Genomic DNA, 8,152 nt, shown 5'->3' with positions numbered 1-8,152 from the left:
TGTTCTCCTTCTTGGGCTTCCTTCTTCTCAACTGTTGCTCGTTCAACTCCCCATGATTGATGGTTTTGAGCCATATCTTTGATAAGGGCGCTAGCTTCAGGATAAGGTTTGTTCATCAGTGCGCCACCTGCAGCAGCGTCGATGGTCATCTTAGTGTTATAGTGAAGTCCATTATAGAAGGTCTGAATGATTAATCAATTTTCTAAACCATGATGTGGGCATGCTCTTAACAGCTCTTTATATCTCTCCCAAGCTTCGAACAACGATTCTCCTTGATTCTGGGTAAATTTAGTTATTTGGTTTCAAAGAACGGCGGTCTTACTTGGGGGAAAGTATCTAGCAAGGAAGACTTTTCTAAGGTTTTCCCAAGTTGTTATGGAATTGGGTGGAAGGGAATCTAACCATGATAGGGCTTTATCTCTGAGGGAGAAAGGGAATAATCTTAAACGGATTGCCTCGGGAGAAGCTTCATTGGTTTTAAAAGTGTCTGCTAATTGGAGAAAGATTTTTAAATGTTGGTTTGGGTTCTCAGTAGCAAGATCTGCGAATTGTATCTGTTGCACTAGTTGCAACAGGGAGGGTTTAAGTTCGAAATTATTAGCTTGGATGGTTGGGTTTACTATACTAGAACTAGGTTCTTCGTTGGATGGTTGGGAGAAATCCTTAAGAGGTCTTTGATTTTGATCTTCGGCCATAGCTCTCCTAATTCTATGGAAAAATAAACGTGCGTGAGCGTAACGTTCAGGTTCCGCCAGAGGATCTACTAAGCTTCCGGGGCTACGAGTCCTTCGCATTGACCGGCAGGTAGCAACCTAAGTCTAAACGATATAACAACAGGGTACGAAATTTGACGAAATTGGTCCCCGACAACGGCGCCAAAAACTTGATGCGTGTTTTTCGCAAGTATACGAACGTGTCAGAGTAATATAAAAGATTGTCGAATCCACAGAGACCAAATGTCGATCTATCGTTATCTATTGTTACGGTGCTTATCTAAGGTAATCGAAACAGGGTTTTTAAGAGTGCATAATGAAAAATACAGTATTCAATTAAATTCAATTAATAAAGACAGGTTCGAATGTAATTCACATAATCAATTAACAATCCAAGTACTTGCTAATAGAATTACTTATGGGCAGTGTTTCCTACTTTGAAAAGAACCAATTTAACGGGAATTGTCGCTTTCATGTATTCAGAACCGAGTTGTACTCCCTAATCAAACCCTCTTATTGTCACTTATAAAAAGGCGCATATTGCGTTAGAGTAGCAAACCTATTTTTAAGAAATATAGTGTCTTGACTAAGTTGAAAATTATTTTGACCTGGATTTCTTAACCAAAAGAGGTTCTCACGAACCAGACTCTAAACTTATAAACGCGTCCGAAAATAGTTTTAAAATCACTTTTCCTTTTAAGTTAAAAACTCCTAATGAACTAAACAAAGCGCTTTCGCTATATTTGAAATAGTTAAAAAACAACTAAGTTTAAACAGACGTCAGACGACTTTCGATCTTACCCAACGGAAATTAAGTGCCGGAAAACTTAAGTTGAAAGTCAAAATAGCCCTTAAGTGTTTCTACAAACAATTATACGGATTATCGGTTCAATTACGATCCTAACATTCTAACCTTTATAGGTTTAGCCAGACATGGTAAAGTAAAAATACATTTTAATTTTTATCATAAAAACGGATAAGTAAAAGACTTTTAAAAAAAAGTAATAAGTGCGAATGCAGGAAAGTAAATAAAAGTAGTGCGAGTGAGAAAAAGTAAATAAAAGTAGTGCGGTGCAAGAAATAAAGGAAAGTAGTGCAGTGCGAGAAATAAACAAAGTAAAGTGCGAGTGCGGGAAAGTAAACTAAATAAAGGCAGTGCTGGAAAGTAAACAATATAAAGGCAGTGCGGGAAAGTAACCAAAACAAAGGCAGTGCGGGAAAATAAAGTAGACAAAGGTAAAGCAATAAAACCTGCTCCATCGGAGGGTCAAATAAAGTGCGGAACAGAAATGAAAATGGCGGCAGGATTAAACTTCCTTCCAAAGTGCTCCAAACTCGATTACAGACTCGATTACACAATGTGGCAACACTCCGATGTGAAGCGATTACCACTTTTACACAATACTGATATATGCCTAGTTGTAACTAAGTTTGGATGATGAAACAAGTGAAATCAAGGCTCTATTTATAGGCAAGAAAAGAACATGGAGATTATAAGGATGCCCCTATGTTTGAAAATGGGTGGGAACCATTTTGTTCTTGTGGCGCCCGCCACAACATCATGGTGCCCGCCACAGGAGGAAATTGCAGCGCCCAAGTGGAGATCATGGGAGGCGTGGAAGTTGAGGAGAGTTTGAAACTGGGACACGTCATGGTTGGACCCATGGCGCCCGCCACAGTGGGAGCCACAAGTGTAAAATGTTGATTTTGTGGCTTTTTAGCTCATTTTCGCTCATTTTCTCGATCGGGGCTCCGATTAGACTAAAAACCTGAAAACAAAGAAAAAAATTGTAATAACATAACAAAATAACAATAAAACAACTAAAAGGCATGCGAAATCGGAGTCAAAAATACGGTGAATTTCAGTGTCATCAATCCTACCTAAGTATCACACTTAGGTGTCTCCCCACTTTTGCTTGATGCCTAAGTCTCTTTTTATACTAATCCAAGCCATATTGTCATGCCCTAATTTTTATCCCTAAGATCCCACCTCTTTTTGCATCATTTGATAGCATCAAGAGATCATCATACATCATTTCATATCACTAACCTCATGAAAATACAAAATATCTTGCTTGTTGCTCTTACAAGGTAGGTGTGTTGGATCAAGAAGCTAAGTGGTTGACTGATCAAGGTCATGTGTACCCCTCAATGATTCAAGCTTCTCATGTATTCATAATTATCATGTGATTCCCCTCATCAATAATCAAGCTCAAATATACATCATTTCAAGATCATCAAGTCTCAAATTCATCTGCACTTCAATGAATATGACTCAACTATGAAAATGAATATGAAAAGGAAAAATTTTAAAAAAGGAAAAGTGCATAAAAGGCACAATATGGTTTGAATGGGTTATGCATTTTTTAGTTTCTTTTGAAATTAGTCTGAGTATGCTTAAGATGAATTAGCATTTATTAAGAAAAAGGTTTTGAAAATCACTTGACAAAAGTTAAGGTTTATTGAGAAAGTGGTTTAAGTTAAAAATAAGAAGATTTTGAAAAAAGAGAGAAGATTTTGAAAATTAAAGAAAGGGGAGGAGAAGAAGAGACTATCCTAAAGCAGTAAAGTAAAAGCTAAAGAAGAAAGATATAACAAAGAGATAGCAAGCTTTATGACATAAGTCAAGAAGGAATTCCCTCCTTTGGATTAAGCCTTAAACAAGCCCAAAACAAGCTAATAATAATTCGTGTATTAGATGAAACCAAAGTAATCAAGCCAAGTCTTCACAAAGAAGTCCAAAGTCAAAGGTAACAGATGAATTCCAAGGTCTTAAGTCACAAATTCCAAATCTAGGGTCAATATCCTAATTCTAATTCCATAACTCAACATTGATCCCAAGGATAGTAACCACAAGTCCATGAGTTAAGAGAAACAAGTTTCTGTTTAGGTTTTCTTAGCAATGACACTAAAGAAATGTCCAAATGGATAAAGAATAAAATGATATAAATATAAATAATATGATACTAAATGTTAAATATAAAGCATAAAATAAATGACATAAAAAAATAAAGGCGTTAAGGAAAATGACTTTGAAGTAAAAGTTAATACAAGTAAAATGTTAGTAAGAGATGTTGGTGAAGATAAAAAGATGTTTTGGTCATTTTTTGGAGAACACTCAACTATCCACTCACAAGCATGAAAATATGAACCAATATTTCAACAAGTATGCCACTAAATCTCACAAATGGAAAATGAACAATATTTTCACATAATACCATGAGGAATATGAGACTTACAATATCACTTATAAAAATGCCACTGCGTTTGGGATAAATTTAGCGCTAAGTTGAGCAATCATAATTGGACTTAAGTAGAAGTCACAACTATCTGAGGCTAGTCAATAAGAATGTTTATGTTAATACATGCTAGAGAGATGTTGTGTAAATCATTCTCCTAAAGCTATGATACACAAGAAAAGAAAAATAAAGGGTATGATCAAGCACAAAGGATACGAGTATGGTCCATTACTTCAATCCACATTTCATGACAGTTAGGACAAACTTATGCATCAATCCAAAGTACCTTAAATGATTCATGATCACTTAGAAGGTATATTTGAAATGATGGAAGTTCATTAAGTACCAATCCACACATCATGAACAAGCTAGAAACGAATCCATCCAATTGATGAAAGGGAAAATAAGGTGATGAAGAAGGAAGGGGACAAGAGAGGTCACACCCAAATTGAATCACAAATTTGATCAATTCATCATCAAAATAAAACATCCATTTTGGTGGATTAGGGTTTCCACCCCATCAACACCCAAGATCCATTGAGTTTTATGAGACTTGAAGTCAAAATCATCATGATTAAAGGCCAACAATGTAAGACCCTAATTTTGACCCTAAGATCCCTCATGCAATCTCATCATATGCATTGGCTTTGGGATCACACATTGGCATCCTCCTTACCTCTCATTCATTGGGTTTGCATTGAGACAGATCACCAAGCACATTTCATTGTATCATATTTTGTTTTTTATTATGTACTAACCAAAATACCAAAAATATGTCTATGTATAGCTTTGATTCTTTGTGGGTAGTGTAAATGCTCACCTATGCTCCATCAAGCTCATATATAGGGTTTAAGACCCTTAACTCAAGGAGATCAATCAATAAGTGGTTCACATTGACTCTAGACATGATATATGGATCCCCATGGTCTTCACATATCATTTTCATCAAGAAATCATCAAGAGTTTGAAGCTTGTTTTCCTTGGAAACCCTAATTCATTTAGATATCTTGTGTGACTTCCTCAACAAGTTTCTTCATCAATTGATCAAATAATTCAAGGGATACTTCATATCACATCATCTTATTCCTATATGATCCTCCATGAGTCCCAAAATTCAAGAGAATGTCAAGCTAGCAATATGGTTCATGTTGAAGTCAAGAGCTAGTTTTGCTGGGGAAGTCATTTTTTATGGAGAAAGATTATAGGTCATTTTGTCTGAACCCTAGTTAGGAGGTCAACTTCCCAAGACCATAACTTACTCAATTTTTATGAGATGAAATCCATTAAAATTCAATGATCAAATTCAAGATGTCTATTACAACTTTTATGTTTGGAGGAAGCTCAAATTCAACCTGCAAATGCATATGCCAAGAGGAAACATTATAGGTCATTTTGGGTCATTACCATTGTACAAGTGATTTTCCTCAACTTCTAAAAGGCATAACTACTTCATGCCAAATCCAAATGAGGTCAAATTTGTGACCAAATTGAAGAGGTTTTAAATATCTACAACTATGGTGAAGGAACGTTTTCCATTTGAAGTCCATAGCAAAAGTTATTCAAGGTGGAAGAAATGAATATTTGACTTGGTACTTAGAAAATTTTCATATATGTTTGATTTCCCAAACTTCCACCTCAAAATCCATCACGAATCAAGCTTCAAAAAGAAAGGTTTTCAACATGGAAGTTGTTCCCCTTCATCTTACCTTTTCAAAAAGTACAAAATCGTCTCATTTGGACCAATATTGAAGGACTTGCGCATGGGTGCAAGGCATGGTACCTTTTGGAAGGATTTCATGATCAAACTCATTTCAACATTACATGGTTTAATACATTGCTTTCAGCATGATTTATGCACGATTTTGGACCTTTTCAAATGATTCTTTGGGCTTTGTACACCCACATGCAAGCATGCACACTTGAATTGCTATTTTTGGCATTTGAATGGAAGTGTGTGAAAATCATATGCCAAGCCTATAAATACAAGTGCAATGAGCTCAGAACTTCATCAACACCTTGCCCAAGCTTTTCCAGAACAATCCAAACCCTCCATTCCATAGAATTTTTTGAAGATTTTTACAATCGAGTTGAATTTCATGTCCTGTTTTGGAAATTCAAACTCCAAGAATTCATTCCCCTTTTCATTTCAATTGATTACTGTAAGTAAGAGGAAGAGAAAGCAAGCGAATCCAGATCAAGATCAAGTGAATTTGAAGCAACTCAAAGGTGATTTTTCAGAAACTTCATCTCTTCGATTCTCTCTTAATTCTTCACCATTCTTTGTGATTTTTGGTTGGATGAAATCCTACCAATATAGGAAACAAGATTAAGTTGCTTCGAGGTCAAATTGAAGCAACTCAGTTCATGATCCTCAAAATTCAGATCCTTGTATATTTTTATATACTTGGAATTGGAAAAAATTGAGGCTAAATTCGAGCGCCTGAGCATTTTTTATTTGAATCCATGTCCTTGTTTTTTATTTTCATGGTGGTTGGTGGTAGACCAGTCTGGTGAGGTCCACCGTATAACGGTAAATTAATGATCATCAAGCTATGGATAAGCTAGAGATCAAATAACAAGAGTCGCCACCACGCTTTTATTGTTTCCATGGGAAAGCGAAAAAGTACGAACAAAACCCAAAAGTAAGAAGTTTTCAAATCAAAACTAATAAAAAGTCAAAGATTACAAGTAAGGGGGTTGGTTACACAGAGGGAAGGTGTTAGCACCCAAAGTGTCCTAGGTACTCCTAGGGAGCCCTTTTTGTGTGCATATGTATTTGGTACAAATGATGTTTACAAACAAATAGAATGGGGGGATGAGAAAAGAATTCATTAATTATATTTTTGTGTTTGATAAGATCTTTGGTCTTGTGCCTACGTACCAAAATAAAAATGAGGGATCAAAACCTCATTGTTCGTGATACAAATTTCAAAGTGGATGCATTGCTTATAACAAAAATTAAGTTTGAAAGGCATAAAGGCCTAAAAAGGGTTTGAATGAGTTAGTTCTTTTCTGGCTTTTTTGAAAGTTTAAGTCAAGTATAGTTAAGTTTATTTACAAATTTTGATCTAGAAAAGAAGTTTGAAAGTGCAATGACATAAGGCCAAAGTTTCTATCTTTTTGCAAAGCGGTCAAAGTTTAGAACAAAATAAGTACAATCAAAGAAGGTTTTGAAAAAGAGAGGGAGAGATTTTGAAATTAAAGAAATAGGGAGAAGATGAAGAGACTATCCTATGAACAAAATTTAAAAGTTTAGAGTTGAAAAGATCTGACCAAATGGGTAGCAATCCAATAGACAAGAATGCCAATAGAAACCCAGAATTCCCTTGGACTCTTAGAAGAAAGCAACACACAAATGCACAATTATATTACCTTGAAGATCAAGGCATCAAATAAAGATGGCCACATCCAAGCTTATCCATTCCATGATCTTCTTCAAAGTAGTCCATGTAACAGATGAATTTCACAAGTCACATGTTCAACATAACAGCTTCACAAGGATCATGTTGCAGATGAACTCAGAAGAATCTTGAATGATGTATCAGATGACGTTTCAAATTGCAAGCACTGGGTTTCTCAATAAGTTGGCATTGTCCAAGTCCTTTAGCATAGGAAGGTTACCTAGATTCTAAGTCCATTTGTCCAAGATCAAGCCAACAGTCTACACAAAAGTTTTTTAGGGGTTTTTCTTGTTTATTATGTGCTTTAATGGTCAAAGACCACACAAACAAGCAAAGTATACACAAACAAAATATATCACACAATATGGTCCAAGTGGACAAAGTGAAACCTAGAATTAAATGGAATTAAAGTAAAGTGCTTGAAATTAAAAGTTAGTAGTTAATAGGTTAAAAGTTAGTATTGTTTTTCTTTGGCTTTTTAATTTGAAGTCATTCTTTGGAGAACACTCAACCCACTTATCACAAGCATGGATCCTTGAACCAAGACATCTTCCAAAGGAAGGAAAAAAGGCTAAGTTTCCACACAATACCATGAAAGAGGGGAGACTTACAATCTCACCAACAATAGTCAAACACCAACAAGTCATCACAATTGGTCAACAAAATATTTGGCATTTAATCAAATTAAAAATACTAAAATAAGGCATTTAAATTAAATATGGTTTGTCCAATTCCTAAAACCTCATCAAAACACCAAAGAAATGGCCATGAGATTTCTCATAGGTCAAACAAGGTCAAA

The 8,152-nt window shown here is 35.4% G+C and overlaps 1 non-coding gene across 1 annotated transcript; it reads left to right on the top strand.

Moving 5' to 3' along the window:
• Positions 1–204: 204 nt before the first annotated feature.
• LOC127133269 (small nucleolar RNA R71) lies at positions 205–311 on the top strand. The gene has a single exon (XR_007807257.1). It is a non-coding gene; the product is annotated as a small nucleolar RNA R71 (small nucleolar RNA).
• The last annotated feature ends 7,841 nt before the right edge of the window (positions 312–8,152 follow it).

This window comes from Lathyrus oleraceus, chromosome 3, assembly GCF_024323335.1.
Source record: "Lathyrus oleraceus cultivar Zhongwan6 chromosome 3, CAAS_Psat_ZW6_1.0, whole genome shotgun sequence".
Lineage (NCBI taxonomy): Eukaryota > Viridiplantae > Streptophyta > Magnoliopsida > Fabales > Fabaceae > Lathyrus > Lathyrus oleraceus.
Note: the sequence above shows the minus strand (reverse complement) of the source record. Positions and strands in the feature narration are given on the sequence as shown.